Source organism: Stenella coeruleoalba, assembly GCF_951394435.1.
Source record: "Stenella coeruleoalba genome assembly, chromosome: 6".
NCBI lineage: Eukaryota > Metazoa > Chordata > Mammalia > Artiodactyla > Delphinidae > Stenella > Stenella coeruleoalba.
The window spans coordinates 48,841,001-48,860,812 of NC_137151.1; the positions used below are offsets into that span (position 1 = coordinate 48,841,001).

At 39.2% G+C, this 19,812-nt stretch overlaps 1 long non-coding RNA gene across 1 annotated transcript in view; it reads right to left on the minus strand.

Moving 5' to 3' along the window:
- LOC307187724 overlaps positions 1-19,812 on the minus strand; it is a 77,625-nt gene that overhangs the window by 44,277 nt on the left and 13,536 nt on the right. Inside the window, exon 2 of the long non-coding RNA XR_013828692.1 lies at positions 15,361-15,427. This is a non-coding gene — a long non-coding RNA (uncharacterized lncRNA). The remainder of the gene's footprint in view (positions 1-15,360; positions 15,428-19,812) is intronic.

Consider the following 19,812-nt stretch of genomic DNA (forward strand, 5'->3'; position numbering starts at 1 on the left):
TTATAGACTGGCTTCTGCTCCACACTTTTATTGTGATCAAATTTAGCAATATTTTCTAAGCCCTCCAATCTCCTTATTTACCTGCAGAATTTGAGGCTATTGTCCTCTTGATTAAATTGTCCATTCCTCTTAAATACGTGGCATCAAATGATCTAGATAAAACTGTTAGGTCACTTCCAGTCTCCTTCCATGGCTTCCATAAAGCTTTCTACTCTCCTCACAGAGAGAACTCTTTCTCCAGCCCAGAGTCACACTGATAGAACAGTGCATATTATCCCAGGCTTGAGCTGACCAATAAATAAGAAACCAGAGGTCTGGGCTTCCCTGGTGGCACAGTGGTTAAGATCCCGCCTGCCAATGCAGGGGACATGGGTTCGAGCCCTGGTTCGGGAAGATCCCACATGCCGCGGAGCAACTAAGCCCATGCACCACAACTACTGAGCCTGTGCTCTAGAGCCCACGAGCCACAACTACTGAGACCCGCGTGCCTAGAGCCCATGCTCTGCAACAAGAGAAGCCACTGCAATGAGAAGCCCGCACACCGCAATGAAGAGTAATCCCCGCTCGCCGCAACTAGAGAAAGCCCGCACGCAGCAACAAAGACCCAATGCAGCCAAAAATAAAATTAATTAATAAATAAATTAAAAAAAGAAACCAGAGGTCATTTTGAGTGATAGTCCATCAATTCTGAAGATACTGGAACCATGAACGGAAGAAAGAAATGAGTTGGAGTCTCTGGGATTTGAGTTTTCACCAGCAAAGCCTCTGCCAGTGACACCCCTTTTGGGGCCGCAATTCATATGTCAGAGCGGCAGTGAAAATGCAGCAGTGACAGAAAAGAGGGTATGCCCTGAGTAACCTACATGGTCTGCTGAAGACATAACTGGCTCCTTATCTCCCCTTGATATAGTCTGTGTTCTGTTGTAACAAGTCTCTTAGTCGCAAAAGGTAAATCACTACATGATTATGTGACATGTAGTTGGGATTACTAGTTTTTGTCTTTGGCAAAGTTATACAGAAGTATCAATGCACATGACCCAGAGGGAAGGAAATGGGGAATGCACTGACCTGGCCTTCAGAACTTTGGCAGCTTAGAATGTAGTGATGGTTAATTTTGTCAACTTGACCTGCCACAGAGTGCCTAGATTAAACATTATTTCTGGATATGTCTATAAGAGTGTTTCTGGATGAGTTTAGCATTTGTATCCAGTGGACTCAGTAAAGCAGACTGCCCTCCCCAGTGTAGATAGGTATCAGCCAATCCACTTCCGGCTTGAATAGAACAAAAGGTGGAGGAAGGTGCTTCCTGTATGTCTCATCTCATCTTCTCCAGCTCTCAAACTGGGATTTATACCATTGATGACTTCCCTAGTTCTCAGATCTTTAGACTTGGACTGAATTACACCACCAGCTTTCCTGGGTCTCCAGCTTCCAGACCACAGATTGTGGAACTTCTCAGCCTATATAAACATGTTAGCCAATTCATCATAATACATTATCAATCTATCTATATTTTTATATGTTGCATAACAAATTTTATACATATAATATATATTATATATATTATATATATGTATGTGTATATCCCCATCTTACTTGTTCTGTTTCTCTGGAGAAGCCGGTCTAATACAGATATAGTGGGAGGAAGGATCAGGCTTTTGGATAGAGTCCCTCTAGGAGCCTTACTGATTTTCCTTGTTAATCTGTCTTCTACACCACCCCCTGATAAGCCTTCAGCTATGTTCATACTGCTACTCTGGTGGTTTTTCCCCAAGACCTTTCCCAACTTAATATAGTCATTTCGCTCTGGCATTCCAGGCCCTCCTTCGCATGATCTCAATATATTTCCCAGCTGCAGCTCCCTGTAAATTGGCTCTTCCTTTAGTGAACCCCTTATTATATTGCCACTTTTCTTTTGTTCATATGGTTTCTCCCCCTACTTAAATCCCTGGCTCCACTGGCTCACCCAGTGTTTATTCAGCACTTATTACGTACCAGGCACTTTGCTAGACAGTGGGGATTCAAACATGAGCAAAAGCAGCACAGCCCCTGCTCTCATGGAGTTTTTAAACCAGTGGGAAGACAGATATTAATCAAATACCACAGATTCATGTAAAATTGCAACTCTGATAAGTGCAAAGAAAAGAAAAAGACACTCAGAACACCCAGAATTACCAAAACATTTAAGAAGCGAACCTCGCGGAAATGTTCAGGAAAGAGAAACTGAGAGTGTGGCAGTGTGACTACAGCACAGAGCACACACTCATTTGCTGCCCAAATCCTTCTGATACACTGAGCCTCCTAGAAGCCCTTCTGTTCAATTCAGCAGTAAGTTGTGATCACTTAGTTGATTCACCCTAGAATTTGTGTATATCATTTTTATGCCCTTTCTCTTGCTCTACCTCTTATCTAATCTTCCCTTTAGATAATAATCAACTCAAGGTTAGAGACTCTGATATCAAATCTTTGTATTTTTTTGGTCATTTCCTGGAACAATGCTTTGGACAGAGTAGGTGCTCATTAACTATATATTTACTAAATGAATGGTCTTAAATTTCCCAAACATGTGTCTAAATAATATACGCTCTGATGAAATTTTCATGAGGTAAACAAAAAATACTATAGAAAAAATGAGATGATGCTACAATCTGTAAAATAGACAACCAGTCTCTAGACTATTGAAAACTGATTAGGCATCTATAGGAGAAGGAAATAAAAACAACTATCTATATGTATGTATGTATTGCATAATAGTGAAAAGCACATGCTTTGGAATCAGACTACCTGTTTTCAAATGCAACCTCCACCAATTACTAGTTGTGTGACCTTAGGCAAATAATCTTTAAAATGGGAATGATACTCATAGCACCTACCACACAGGATTGGGTGAAGATTAATCAAGCTAAAATATGTAAAGCATTTGAAACATAGTGTACGTTGCCATATGCCTCAAGAACCTGTCAGTCCTCAATCACATGGGAGAAGTTTGGTTGTCACTTCTCAAGTTCTCTCTCCCAACTCCCCCAAATCAGGCTTGGGTGATCATCAGGGCTCTGCATGGAACACATCTGGCAAGATCAGGTGCTAAAGAGAAGGGGGAGTCATCACAGGGAAGTCACAAGATGGGGTAAGGAAACAAAGCATCAGAGGCAGACAGAGGTGGATTCAAATCTACCTCTACCAAGTTATTCCAGCTCTCAGAACCTCAGTGTCCTCTCTTGCAGAACGGAATTGTTGCAAGGATTAGAGAATGGGGCCTGGCTTTTATGGTATAACCTCCAGGCCCCAGGGAAAACCCTTTCCTCCTCAGAGTCCTCAATAAAGTGAGATATCCCTTTACCAGAAACTAAGATTGATTCCATGATAACTTGGTAAAAGGTTCCCTTTATACCAAGGTATGTAGATATTCTATTGTTCAGAAAGCAAGACACTCAGTGATATAGATTCATTGTCTCTCTCGTCAAACAAGAAGGCTTGATGTCTACCAGAGGAGTATCTTTACCTCTAGTGAAACTACTAATTGTTTTATACTTTCATTTACTTTCCATATACCTGGCCAAATTCTCATGTTAAAAATTTTTTAATTAAAAAATATTTATACCTATCTATTATCTTAGAGAAGCTCCTAGCAATTCTGTTGATTCTGAGAAATGCAATATTGCTTTTGGCATCTAATTATCACTTTCGAAATGGAGAGATTTGGAGGCATATTTTTATGATGCCTCACAACATCCTAACAATGTGTTACTGTTTAGACTTTCTCTGAGAGCCTGTTCATAGTCAGTGGCTGCTTTTCTAAAACAAGACCTCTAGGACCTAATCGGGACCTTTTACATCTAGAAAGCAGATACAAGGAAACGAAAAATTTAAAAATATATATAGACAGAGGAAATGTTACCACGGAACGGCTGTGGGTGGCGACCTTACTGAGTTTACTCAGGTCTCACCAGCTAGAACAGTGCCAGGCTCCCAGAGGACTCTGTCAGCATAGAAGCCATGTGGCTGACAGGGTCTTGGTGCTCCAGCCTGGTGTCACGCCTGAGCCTATGAGGTGGGAGAGCCGAGTTCAGGACACTGGACCACCAGAGACCTCCCGGCCCCAATGTAACATCAATCAGTGAGACCTCTCCCAGAGACCTCTGTCTCAATGCTACAACCCAGCTCCACCCAATGTCCAGCAAACTCCAGTGCTGTACACCCCATGCCAAACACTAGCAAGACAGGAACAAAACCTCACCCATTAGCAGAGAGGTTGCCTAGAAACATACTAAGCTCACAGACACGCCAAAACACACCACACAATGCGGCCCTGCCCAACAAAAGACAACATCCAGACCCACTCACCAGAATACAGGCACCAATCCCCTCCGCCAGGAAGCCTACACAAGTCACTGAACCAACCTCACCCACTGGGGGCAGACACCAAAAACAACAAGAACTATGAACCTACAGCCTGTGAAAAGGAGACCCCAAACACAGTAAGTTAAACAAAATGAAAAGACAGAGAAATATGCAGCAAATGAAGGAGCAAGGCAAAAACCCACCAGACCAAACAAATGAAGAGTAAACAGGCACTCTACCTGAAAAAGAATTCAGAGTAATGATAATAAAGATGATCCAAAATCTTGGAAATAGAATGGAGAAAATACAAGGAACGTTAACAAGAACTAAAGAGCAAACAAACAATGATGAACAACACAATAAATGAAATTAAAAATTCTCTAGAAGGAATCAATAGCAGAATAACAGAGGCAGAAGAACGGATAAGTGACCTGGGAGATAAAATAGTGGAAATAACTACCACAGAGCAGAATAAAGGAAAAAGAATGAAATGAATTGAGGACAGCCTCAGAGACCACAGGGACAACATTAAACACACCAACATTCAAATTATAGGCATCCCAAGAGAAGAAGAAGAGAAAAAGAAAGGGTCTGAGAAAATATTTGAAGAGATTATAGTTGGAAACTTCCCTAACATGGGATAGGAAAGAGTCAGTCAAGTCCGGGAAACACAGAGAGTCCAATGCAGGATAAATCCAAAGAGAAACATGCAAAGACACATATTAATCAAACTATCAAAAATTAAATACAAAGAAAAAATATTAAAAGAAGCAAGCGAAAGAAAACAAATAACATATAAGGGAATCCCCACAAGGTTAACAGCTGATCTTTCAGCAGAAACTGCAAGCCAGAAGAGAGTGGCAGGACATATTGAAAGTGAAGAAAGGGAAAAAAGTACAACCAAGATTACTCTACCCATCAAGAATCTCATTCACATTCGATGGAGAAATTAAAACCTTTACAGACAAGCAAAAGTTAAGAGAATTCAGCACCACCAAACTAGGTTTACAACAAATGCTAAAGGAACTTCTCTAGGCAGGAAACACAAGAGAAGGAAAAAACCTACAATAACATATCCATAACAATTAAGAAAATAGTAATAGGAATATACATATCGATAACTACTTTAAATATAAATGGATTAAATGCTCCAACCAAAAGGCACAGACTGGCAGAATGGATACAAAAACAAGACCTGTATATATGCTGTCTACAAGAAACCCACTTCAGACCTAGGGACACATAGAGACTGAAAATGAGGGGATGGAAAAAGATATTCCGTGCAAATGGAAATCTAAAGTAAGCTGGAGTAGCAATTCTCATATCAGACAAAAGAGACTTTAAAATAAAGACTATTACAAGAGACAAAGAAGGACACTACATAATAATCAAGGGATCAAACAAAGAAGAAGATATAACAATTGTAAATATTTGTGAACCCAGTATAAGAGCACCTCAATACATAAGGCAAATACTAACAGCCATAAAAGGGGAACTTGACAGTAACACAAAAATAGTAGGGGACTTTAATACCCCAGTTTCACCAATGGACAGATCATCCAAAATGAAAATAAATAAGGAAACACAAGCTTTAAATGACACATTAAACAAGGTGGACTTAATTGATATTTATAGGACATTCCATCCAAAAACAATAGATAACACTTTCTTCTCAAGTGCTCATGGAACACTCTCCAGGATAGATCATATCGTGGGTCACAAATCAAGTCTTGGTATATTTAAGAAAATTGAAATCATATCAAGTATCTTGTCCAACAACAACGCCATGAGACTAGATATCAATTACAGGAAAAAATCTGTAAAAAATACAAACACATGGAGGCTAAACAATACACTATTAACTAACCAAGATATCACTGTAGAAATCAAAAATACCTAGAAACAAATGACAATAAAAACACGATGACCCAAAACCTATGGGATGCAGCAAGAGCAGTTCTAAGAGGGAAGTTTATAGCAATAAAATCAATCCTACCTCAAGAAACAAGAAAAATCTCAAGTAAACAACCTAACCTTACACCTAAGGCAATTAGAGAAAGAAAACAAAAAAAACCCAAAGTTAGCAGAAGGAAAGAAATCATAAAAATCAGATCAGAAATAAATGAAAAAGAAATGAAGGAAACAATTGCAAAGATCAGTAAAACTAAAAGCTGGTTCTTTGAGAAAATAAACAAAATTGATAAACCATTAGCCAGACTCATCAAGAAAAAAAGGGAGAAGACTTAAATCAACAGAATTAGAAATGAAAAAGGAGAAATTACAGCTGACACTGCAGAAATACAAGGAATCATGAGAGATTACTACAAGCAACTATATGCCAATAAAATGGACAACCTGGAAGAAACTGACAAATTCTTAGAAAAGCACAACCTTCTGAGACTGATCCAGGAAGAAATAGAAAATATAAACAGACTAATCACAAGCACTGAAATTGAAACTGTGATTAAAAATCTTCCAACAAACAAAAGCCCAGGACCAGATGACTTCACAGGTAAAGTCTATCAAAACTCTTACAAAATACAGCAGAGGGAGGAACACTCCAAAACTCAATTTAAGAGGCCACCATCACCCTGATACCAAAAGCAGACAAAGAAGTCACAAAAAAAGGAAACTAGGGCTTCCCTGGTGGCCCAGTGGATAAGAGTCCACCTGCCGATGCAGGGGACACGGGTTCATGCCCCAGTCCGGGAAGATCACACGTGCTGCGGAGTGGCTGGGCTCATGAGCCATGGCCACTGAGCCTGTGCATCCGGAGGCTGTGCTCCGCAACGGGAGAGGCCACAACAGTGAGAGGCCCACGTACCGCAAAAAAAAAAAAAAAAAAAAAAAAAAAAGGAAACCACCAGCCAATATCACTGATGAACATAGATGGAAATATCCTCAACAAAATACTAGCAAACAGAATCCAACAGCACATTAAAAGGATCATACACCATGATCAAGTGGGGTTTATCCCAGGAATTCAAGGATTCTTCAAAATATGCAAATCAATCAATGTGATACATCATATTAACAAATTGAAGGAAAAAACCATATGATCATCTCAATAGATGCAGAAAAAGCTTTTGACAAAATTCAACACCCATTTATGATAAAAACTCTCCAGAAAGTAGGCATAGAGGGAACCTACCTCAACATAATAAAGGCCATATATGACAAACCCACAGCCAACATTGTTCTCAATGGTGAAAAACTGAAAACATTTTCTCTAAGATCAGGAACAAGACAAGGTTGTTCACTCTCACCACTATTATTCAACATAGTTTTGGAAGTTTTAGCCACAGCAATCAGAGAAGAAAAAGAAATAAAAGGAACACAAATTGGAAAAGAAGTAAAACTTGTCACTGTTTGCAGATGACATGATACTATACATAGAGAATCCTAAAGATGCTACCAGAAAACTACTAGAGCTAATCAATGAATTTGGTAAAGTAGCAGGGTACAAAATTAACGCACAGATATCCCTTGCTTGCCTATACACTAATAACAAAAATATCTGAAAGAGAAATTAAGGAAAAACTCCCATTTACCACTGCAAGAAAAAGAATAAAATACCTAGGAATAAACGTACCTAAGTTGGCAAAAAACCTGTACTTAAAAAACTATAAAGCACTGATGAAAGAAATCAAAGATGATATAAACAGATGGAGAGATATACCATGTTTTTGGACTGGAAGAATCAACATTGTGAAAATGATTATACTACCCAAAGCAATCTACAGATTCAATGCAATCCCTATCAAACTACCCATGGTATTTTTTACAGAACTAGAACAAAATATTTTACAATCTGTATGGAAACACAAAAGACCCTGAATATCAAAGCAATCTTGAGGAAGAAAAACGAAACTGGAGAAATCAGCCTCCCTGACTTCAGGCTATACTACAAAGCTACAGCAATCAAGACAGTATGGTACTGGCACAAAAACAGAAATATGGATCAATGGAACAGGACAGAAAGCCCAGAGATAAACCCACACACATATGGTCACCTTATCTTTGATAAAGGAGGCAAGAATATACAATGGAGAAAAGACGGCCTCTTCAATAAGTGGTGCTGGAAAAACTGGACAGCTACATGTAAATGAATGAAATTAGAACACTCCCTAACACCATACACAAAAATAAACTCAAAATAGATTAAAGACCTAAATATATGGCCAGACACTGTAAACTCTTAGAGAAAAACACAGGCAGAATACTCTATGACATAAATCACAGCAAGATCCTTTTTGACCCACCTCCTAGAGAAATGGAAATAAAAATAAACAAATGGGACCTAATGAAACTTAAAAGCTTTTGTACAACAAAGGAAAGCATAAACAAGATGAAAAGACAACACTCAGAATGGGAGAAAATATTTGCAAACAAAGCAATGACAAAGGATTAATCTCCAAATTAGAGTAGCAGTGAATGCAACTCAATAACAAAAAAGCAAAAAACCCAATCCAAAAATGGGCAGAAGATCTAAATAGGCATTTCTCCAAAGAAGATATACAGATTTCCAACAAACACATAAAGGATGCTCAACATCACTAATCATTAGAGGAATGCAAATCAAAACCACAATGAGGTATCACCTCACACCGGTCAGATTGGCCATCATCAAAAAATCTACAAACAGTAAATGCTGGAGAGGGTGTGGAGAAAAGGGAACCCTCTTGCACTGTTGGTGGGAATGTAAACTGATACAGCCGCTATGGAGAACCATATGGAGGGTCTTAAGAAACTAAAAATAATATGACCCAGCAATCCCACTACTGGGCATATACACTGAGAAAACCATAATTCAGAAAGAGTCATGTACCACAATGTACATTGTAGCTCTATTTACAATAGCCAGGACAAGGAAGCAACCTAAGTGTCCATCAACAGATGAATGGATAAAGAAGATGTGGCACATATATACAAGGAATACTACTGAGCCATAAAAAGAAACGAAATTGAGTTATTTGTAGTGAGGTGGATGGACCTAGAGTCTGTCATACAGAGTGAAGTAAGTCAGAAAGAGAAAAACAAATCCTGTATGCTAACACATATATATGGAATCTAAAAAAAAAAAAAAAAAAAAAGGTTCTGATGGACCTAGTGGCAGGACAGGAATAAAGACACAGAGGTAGAGAATGGACTTCAGGTCATGGGGAGGGAGAAGGGTAAGCTGGGATGAAGTGAGAGAGTAACATGTACATATATACACTACCGAATGTAAAATAGATAGCTAGTGGGAAGAAGCCACATAGCAGAGGGAGATCAGCTCGGTGCTTTGTGACCACCTAGAGGGGTGGGATAGGGATGGTGGGAGGGAGATGCAAGACAGAGGGGATATGGGGATATATGTATACATATAGCTGATTCACTTTGTTATACAGCAGAAACTAATACAACATTGTAAAGCAATTATACTCCAATAAAGATGTTAATATATATATATATGTATGTATTTGGTTTCCTAAACTATGCAAACTGGGAGTGACAGGAATATGCTGTGACTTTCACAACAGTTAAGTGACATTCTGGAGCAGGCACAGCATGCTTTCAAAGCTCATCACTTTACAGAATTTAAAAGGCTTGGAGTTAGATCTTGATGCCTCTATGGTACATGCTGAGTTCAGCTCTTTATTAGAGCCATGGGTATTGATTTTGATTTTTCCATATTTTTAATGTCATCTTGATTTGGATACGTGGGCTCTGGTGGGATGAAATTGATTAGGATTAAGCCTAAGAAAAATTATTAAGTAGGCAAAATTTATTTTTATTGGTCTTTGCCTTTCTATTGGCATCCTTTCTTCCATGACAGCTGCTCACCCATCAGGCTTCCCAGTGCTTTCATAAAGTGTGGGACTTCCATTAATTCTGGACCATTTTCCCTAGAAAATTCTTCATGTTCCAGCCCAGTGAAATTTATCTGTTGAGTGTTACCATCTCTCAGTCTTTGCTTAGTGACAACTAACCACTATGATTTACAACATCTATTCTGATGAGTTAGTGAGTACTTAGTCTGCTTGGGTTGCTATAATAAGATATCATAGACTAGGTGGCTTAAACAACAGACATTTATTTCTCATGGCTCTGGAGGCTAGGAAGTGTAAGATCAAGGTCCTCGCAGATCTGGTGTATGGTGAGGGCACTTCCTGCTTTGTAGTTGGTCATCTTGTTGTGTCTTCACATGGCAGAGAGGGGAGAAAGAGAGAGAGAGAAAGCTCCCTTGCATCTTTTCTCATAAAGGCAATAATCTCAACATGAAGGCTCCACCTTGATGGCCTAATTACCTCCCAAAGACTTTCCCTTCAAATAGCATCACCCTGGGGATTAGGTTTCAACATATGAATTTGGGGGTGATACAAACATTCACTCCATAGCAGTACTACTATCTTAATGAGCAATTTCTCCCTATGCTAGAATACTCTTAACTTCTCTGCTCCTTTGAAAAATTAAACTCACTCAACTCAAATATAATTTCTTTGAATCTTTCCTGATTCCTTCTAGGAATGATTAGTTACCTTTTATCCCAATACTTTGTATAGCTGGTCTATGCAATTGCTGATAAGACTTTATTATTTCATTTTCTTTTAATATTTTTGGGGTTTTTGCACTGTCCTCCTTTTCTCATTAAACTCTGAGATGTTCAAAGACTGGAATGTTCCCTTATTTGTTCTTACGTTTCCACTACCTAGTATAGAGTCTGGTACTTAGTAATTGTTCAATAAATACTTATTGAATAAATCAATGACTATAATAATGTGAATGCGAAATCCTCTCAGATCTGTCAAGATATCTAACCTTTCAGAGGTTAAAGAGTAAACAATGTATCTCTCCACATTAAAGGATGCTTTGAGTAAATCTTTTTTTCCTGAAAAACCGATCCAAGGACAACAGCTTGCTCAGAGTCATAGCAGCTGTACCACACATACTTTACCAGTAAACCTTGAAAATGACAGAGCCCAGCCCCACAGATCCTTTTGTTGTGAGGCTGTTTCTCTGGCCAGAATGATTCTGCATCATTGCTCTCTTTTTTGTGCCAGAGACAATTTAGCTGCACCACGTTCCCATCTAAGGATTTGGTATCCCCAATTCCCTGTGCGTAAACAATACATTCTTAAACAAGGCAAAACGGATATATTTCATCATAAAGTCTATTCAGTCACTGAGTCTCTTGTCCTTTCAGAAAATGACAGCACTCAGTGATTCCCATAGCCAGCCAGTCAGAGCAAAAAATATCTGGGGGTGAGCAGGCCTTTCTTCGGTGGCTCCCCCCGTCACATCACATCAGCAGCCATCTACACCTCCACATAGTTTAGGCAATGACCAAAGATATTCCATAAGCTGAAGTTACACTTCAAACACAAATGAGAAGAATCCATGTATAATGAGATATTCTCGTCATTCACACAGATGTGATTAACCTCCAGTGCACTCAGAAATAAAAGGATAATGCACCTCTACCCCTCATCATCAAAATTGCCTTGCTTCATGTCTTAACACGAGGAGAAGACCATGAGGAAAGACATTTGTAGGGGTACTTTAGTGGATATTGCTTCCTATTGCTATAGAAAACCATATTACATAGCCATTTTTGTTATTTTTGTGGCCAAAATATGTAATCACAAACGTACGTTCTAGACTTTTGTGGGAAGCTAGATACAGGCTAAGTTAGCCGTGAGAAACAGATCATGTGGATCTTTGAATCATTTGCTTTGGCAGATATATTTATATAGTTCCTAGATATTTCCAGAAACAAATATAACATGTTGAAATGTGCAATATTTGGGACTGTGGTTAAGAAAGACATAATATATGTCAAGCAAAGGAGAAAAAAAAACCACATCTGGCCTTACCAGCATACTCTAGTTTATCACAAACCTACCTTTTATTTCCTATACTTCTCTTATTTCTCTCCTGTTCCAGATGTCTTTCTTTAATTACTTTGTATGCTGAAAATTCAGCTAGCTTTCTTATCTAATTCCATATGTTTATAATCTTTTGTCTGAAATACTTCTGCTTGAGTTTCTTATATTCCATTTTCTAAATGTCTTTAATTAATTCCTCCAGCTACCCTCTTAATCTTATCCTCTCCCAATTTATCCAAGACCCTGCCATCGATTACTGTTAGATAATTACAATCTTTTTTTTCTCCCCTGGCATCTTCTCTTTTGCCCCAGATAGGAAGATGGCAGCATGAGTGGACAAATGATCCCACAACTCATTAGCTGTGTATAGAGTTTTGCACACGTTTTCTTAATTCGCTGAACCTTGGTTTTCTCATCAATTTCATCTATTTTCTTCACTATACCCCAGATAAGTAAAAAAAAAAAAAAAAAAAAGAAAGAAAAAAAAGACTAATTAATAACTGATAGAAGTAGTAGTCTTATGACTACATCCTGACCTGCCTGGTGGGAGATTTACCCCCTGTCGAATACCTCCCAAATCCTCCTTCTATTTGCTCAGTGCTCCAAGACCTAGTCCTCCTGTCTGTCACATAGCATACAACCACGTTTCTCCCTTCCTCCTCTTGCCCACTAGAGGGGTACCCATGTCTTCTGTGGATGCTGAAAGTGGCATCTATGCCAATGTTGTCCACTGTTGCCTTCCAGAGGCTGTAAGGTTGCGATTGCCCAAGGCTTAAGAGTATCCGTATCTGTAGCAAGGTTGCTGATTATCAAAGCCAGACAGAATATACTAACAAAAAAGATGCCTCTGTCTTTAACATCATTGCCATCACCATAGACAATCTGCTACCGCCTGTACTACTGCTTCTCCTACAGGCACCAGCAGTTCCCAATGTAATTGACAGTTTGCATGTCAATGTCCCATGGGGGAGTTTAGAGAAATGACTCTTTTAATTTACATAAGCTCTGTTGTTACACCCCTCACCCTAGGACTTGGCAGGACTGCACGGGAGTTAAGCCAAGGAGCATCTGACAGACACCTAGTCACCCTTGGAATCATTCCTGTATACTCTCCACACATCATGTTTGGACTTTCTCCTCTTTGAAAGAGCTTCCCTCCTCACACTGGGCCTTCCCCAGCTACGTAGGCCTCTCTCACCTCCTCATTTTCCAGGTGCACTCACACACACAATCCCCAAATCGAGGTTAGGCTCAAGCTGTGACTCTTGCTAAAGGTAAGTTACCAATAATAGTAACGATCTTGTGATATTACTTTGAGGATTAAGTGAAGAGTGTGTGTATAGTATGTGCAACACATTTAGAATGGCATCTGGGGGTTTCCCTGGTGGCGCAGTGGTTAAGAATCCGCCTGCCAATGCAGGGGACACGGGTTCAATACCTGGTCCAGGAAGATCCCACATGCAGTGATGCAACTAAGCCCATGCGCCACAACTACTGAGTCTGCGCTCTAGAGCCTGCGAGCCACAACCACTGAAGCCTGCGCGTCTAGAGCCCCTGCTCTGCAACGAGAGAAGCTACCGCGATGAGAATCCCATACACCGCAATGAAGAGTAGCCCCTGCTCGCCGCCACTAGAGAAAGCCCACGTGCAGTAACAAAGACCCAACCAGCCAAAAATAAATTAAAAAAAGAATGGCATCTGGGGAGGAGGAACAGGGTTTCAAGGGGAGAAGCAGGCACCCTGGGACTGGTGTCTGAGAGGGGTCACACGATAGCCTTGGTGCACAACAGATCTCCAGGATGGGTATGTAATGTTCAACAGTAAACCCCGGAAAGAGGGTGTACTCCAAGACGAAGTGTCCGCTTGGTGAAATTCTACACACCAGGCCACACCTGTCCCACAGGCACCCCCAGTCGAATATGACTCATGAGGAGAGAGAAAGCTGTCAGGTTGGAAGGAGCCTTGAAGATGGGCCAAGAGACATCTCAGCAATGATCTGCCTGGACCCACCTGAGCACAGAGTGGTAAGCTGCACATTCTACGAGAAACAGGTACAGGGGAAAGTCCCCAACTAACACCATATTTTCTCTTCCAAAGAAGAATGAGAGTTTGAAATAGAAATTACATTGAGGTATAAACAAATATATATTGTTCCCTTATAAAAGGAAAATAGTCTCAAAATAGTCTATCTCTGAATCCTGAGTTCCTTTAATGCTTTAGTGACATCATGTTATTTCACTCCCTTCAGTTCACTGAAACTGCTACCTCAGGGGTCAGTGATGGCCAACAAACTGAGGAAGCCAGTATCCTTTTCTCTGTCTCATTCTAGGTGATCGCTTTACAGAACATGATGTTTCTCTCTCTGGAGCCCTCACCACATCGCCTCCCTAAAACTTTTCTCTTCCTACTGCTACTTCTCTACTCTTAAGAATCTCTTCTTTTTTCTCCTCTTTAAACAGTTTTTAAACTCTGCAGTTTCTGCAGTCCAATACCATTCTTGTCCATATCCTTGTGCATTTGTCCATAATCTCTCCTTACTTGATACTTTCTCCCAGATAATCTTATCTACCATTAGGCTTTGGTTATCACCTTTATCCTTGGTTCTCAAAAATTTTAATGCATTAAAATAACCCAAGAAAATTTTTAGAAAATCAGATTCCTGGGCCGCATCCTCCAGGCAATCTGATTGACTATATCTGCGATGAGGCCCAAGAATCTTCATTTTTACAAGCATCTCGAAGCAAGTATCTTGGATGCAAATATTCATAGATCACCTCCTGAGACATACTAATAGATTGCTCATGACTTCCAAGTCACCAGTGTCTTAATCTGTTTCTTGAATTCCAGACCCATGTTTCCATCTAGCTACTTAATATTTCCATTTCCTAAAAGGTAATGCAATAGTCTGAAAGACAAATTTTATTACTTCATCCCCCCCCAAACACAATTTACTTCCTTGTTTGCACTTCTTGTCTTAAGTTAATAGCACTATCAACTCAATCTACAAACTAGAAATTCTCTCTACTTATCATCCAATAAGTCACCCAGTTCTATTAATTTTATCTCCAAAATATCTCTCAAATGTATCCCTTAGCTCTGCCAAATTTAAATATCCATGGTTCTTTCCTGGGCAATTCAAATAGCCCCTTACCTGACCTCTCTGCTCCCAGGCTCTCTCACCTCCAGTCTTCTCCTCCACACTGCCAGCACTTCATTCTCTAAAAGGCAGATCCAAGCATGTCAGTACAACGCGAGAGCAAAAATCAAAACCAGAAACAAAAAAACCTTTGATGTTTTCTTGGCTTACAGAATTGCTAATGCCCTAGTATAGCATTTAAGAATTTGCCCAATCTGAATCCAATCTCAAACCAAAGCCCTTCTCTTCAGCCTTCTCACCATATATAACAGTAAGCTCACTATGTTCACCCCTATTATGCTGCCGTACTTTAAGCATACTTCTCTGCTAACAGAATGCCCTTAACCCCATCACAAGATGTTGAAATCCTTTCCAAGGTTTCAAACCACACCTTCCAATGAAATATGTCAAAGACAAAATTATAAGCTGTCCTCATAATACTCCTCAAATGTGAAGATGTCTTCATTTATTTATTCATTAACCAAATATTTGTTAAACGTCTATGACACACTAGGTCTTATGTTAGGCACTGACAATTCAACAATGAATAAGACAGACTCTGTGTGTGTGTGCGTGTTTGGTTGTGTGAGATGAGAGACATGAGGGAGAGAAAAGGAGAGAAAGAGTGTGTTTTGAAGGGAGAGGAGAGGACCCCTGTTTCGGAGGGTACAATGGATTGGCTTGCTCTTCTAAACCCAAACAACATTTCTAGGTACAGAGGCTGAAAAGCTAAAATCCACATGCATTACTTAGGGTAGGGCGAGCCTGTTATAACCAAAAGATCAAGCAATAATCCAGTAACTTAAAGAAGATTCAAGTTTCTTTTTTTCCCCCTCACTCATGGAGTCATCCAAAATGGTTAAATGGACTTTGCTCCACAAAGTCATCCCAAAATCCAGGGTAGCAATACAGCTCTACACCCTCTGGCTTTATTGTTATCCACATGGTTGATCCTGGGTCAGATTCCAGCCAACAATAAGGAGAAAAAAATGTGGATAAGGTATGACTATTGTCTTAAGGCATATATTACTTCTACTTGCATCTTCTAGGCAAGAACTTTGACATACAACCACATATAACTTCAGGGGAGATTGGAAAACACAATGTAGCCATGTACTCAAGAAGGAGAAAATTGATTATTTCAGTCAACTAACAGTGCTTTTCATGAAACATTTCCTAGATTCCCTTATGCTGAGATTCCAGGTATTATCTTAGAGTTTGGATACTGATTCGTTTCAGGAGAGAAGCAAAGTGAGGAGCTTCCGTGTTGCTTGTGTAGATCATGGCAAAGGCGCCCTGGTTCTGGAATGGACAACTACAGCAGTCACTTCCTGATTCTACAGGTAGTTTCCTCCTTTGGCAGATTCTTGGCAAAGGCTGAGGTATCATTCTGGAACAGGCAGCCATGATGACATATTTCTGATTCTGTAATAATTCTTCTGATTATGGTGGAGGCAGCACCTCCCCTGGCCCAATTCCACTGTGTGGATTTGGAAGTGTTTCCTGAATCTCAACATGGTTTTTCTTCAGCCCTCCCAGTGATTCTGTAAGTCACATAATACCATGTAATAACTCCCTGCATGCTTAGGTAGAGTGGATTCTATTCTTGACAACTGAGCTCTGAGCAATATACCTTTTATGTCTCCAAAAGCCTGAAATCTCCTTAGAGATCTCTGGCTCACATTTTCATGAAGGTACAGACAATTTACACTGAATTCCAAAAAGCATTTACTAAGAGATATGTCAGTCTATGGATCCCCAAAGAGTGTAGGAAAGAGTATTAATTTCACTAATATTTCTAAGATCCGACCCTCAAACCTTAATACCCAACTGCCCTACATTTTATAGACCTCGGAAGATCCGTTATGTTGGGGGCAGGGAGAAGTAGTACAAGATGCCTAGTGAGTGAAGCCACAACCAGAGCTCTTTCTTTAAAATGTATTATATTTAAATTTCAATCAAAATGTCATTTATTATGAAAGGTGGAGTATTTAGGAGAAACTGGACTGAGGTGTGAAATTTACTTTGAAATGCATCAAAAAGAATACAGTGGAATGAGGAATGGATAGAAAAATAGACAGATGGATAGATACATGATAAAGCAAGTAAAGTAAAATGTTAATGGGGTAGAATCCAAGTGGCATATATATGGCTTCATACTGTAAAATTATTTCAGCTTTGCTGTATGTTTGAGACTTTTCACAATAAAATGTTGGAAAAATATTGTTCACTAAAAGTAATATGCTTCTTGTACATATGCAAACAGGACAGAGATACATCTTGAGGAAGGCAGTAGTTCTCTATCTTTCTTTGATTTATCTACTGCCAATTTGGACGTATTCATCCATATTTTCCTTTGCTTATCACAAGCGTAAAATATACATATGTAAATATAAGGATTTAATATCAAATGGGATAACAGTATACTGCATTTTGTAAATTGCTTTTTTACTTTATAAATGCGTCACGGATAGCTTTCCAAGTCAATTCATATAGGTCTCTGTCCTTTTTAAAAGGTGTGTAGTATATCAGAATATGAATTACCCAATTTGTTCAATTATCCTGTTACCGATGACTCTTCAGATTGTCTCCGGTTCTTTGTTGCCAAAAATCATGTGATAAATTTCTCATGCATATGTCTTTAAATACTTAAATATTTTTATATCTAGTAAATGAGTAGATGGAAGTGGAATTGCTGGTTAGGGAGGCATATATATTTTACATTTTAATTAGCTCTGCCAGATAACTTTCTAAGAAGGTTGTTTATAGTCCAACCAAGAGTGAATGAGAATCTCTCTTTTCCCACAGTCTCACAAGCACTACAGATTATTAGTCATGGGCATTCTGATGGTGATCATGATGTTTTAGGATTTTTTCCAGAGGAAACAAGACTGCAGAATGGAGATTAAGTCCAGAACAAATGATTTACTAAGACCACATAGGTTACTAATGCCAGAATAGGGAAAGGAACTGTGGACTTCTAATTTACAATGATCCTTTCTTTCTTTTTTTGAACATAGCCTAAAGATACTAAGTAAAAGCATTTATGGGTGATAGTTTTCATTTCTTATCAAAATGAAAATGTTGTTATCTTTCCATCAAGTTTAGTTACTTTTAGTCTCTCAGCTTCCTGATATTTCAGTTCTGTGACCCTAACTGTAGGCAGTGGTCAAATACAGAGTGTAAAATATAAGGGATACTTCAATGTACCAATCAGGGAGTGACAGAAGTGTGACACAGCCTCCTCTCACGCTGCTCCCAGAAAGGCATGGGCCAAAGTGGTGACACTGAACACAGAGAATGGGCATTAATGTGCAGAGTCAGCCTGCCATAGAGCGCCCAAGCTCACTTTGCAAACTTAGGCAAATCTTTCCACTTCCCTGTTTGCATTTTCCTTATATGTAAAGAGGTACTTTTCACACACAAGGAAACTTATTCTATGTTTTGAAACAAAAATGTTAGCCTAGTCTCTAGATATGTAGTAAAACCTTATTTTAATATAATCTATCCTACAAAGAAAATAAGTAAAATGAGAAGGAACAAAAACTTAGGAACAAGACACATTATATAGCATGCCTTTGTCTGACTCTGGAGTATTTGAGTAATTGTGTTGTATTCCCCTGCATTATCTATTTTGAAAGTATTTTTCTCTGTAGGATGGAAGCAGCTATTCAAATACTTCACAGCAAATACTTAGGCAATTTAAGATACATACTCTGCCCCCATAACAGAAATAGTATACAACTGTTTCCCACTCACAGATTAAATCACAGAAAAATGTTATTTTTATGGAACAACTCCTTATGCTAAAGCTTCAAAGGATCTCTACTACACCTCCTTTCTTCTCTTTATGGGCCAGAAAGATTTTTTTAAATGAGCTGGTCAGTATATTTTCCAAATGTCAGAGAAGCATAGAACCAACAGTAAATAATGATAAGCCCTAAAACTTGATGATCTGCTACTCATCTAAAGGCGAACTAATTACTGAAGGCCTGGAATGAATGAAAGTGGGGCAAGTAAATCAAAATTTCCAGGTAACTAGGCACAGTTAGTGTTGATTGTGGCTGTTCTTAATCTTAGGGGAAAAAAAATCACTTTTGGGGGGACTGTATCTTCAAGTTCTCAGGTACCCTGAAGTCTAGGGAGTACTCAAATCCTTCCAAACATTCTGAACCAAGCTCTCTACAAAAAAAGGACGAGACTGTCATACAGAGTGAAGTAAGTCAGAAAGAGAAAGACAAATACCATATGCTAACACATATATATGGAATTTAAGAAAAAAAAATGTCATGAAGAACCTAGGGGTAAGACAGGAATAAAGACACAGGCCTACTAGAGAATGGACTTGAGGATATGGGGAGGGGGAAGGGTAAGCTGTGACAAAGCGAGAGAGTGGCATGGACATATATACACTACCAAATGTAAGGTAGATAGCTAGTGGGAAGCAGCCGCATAGCACAGGGAGAT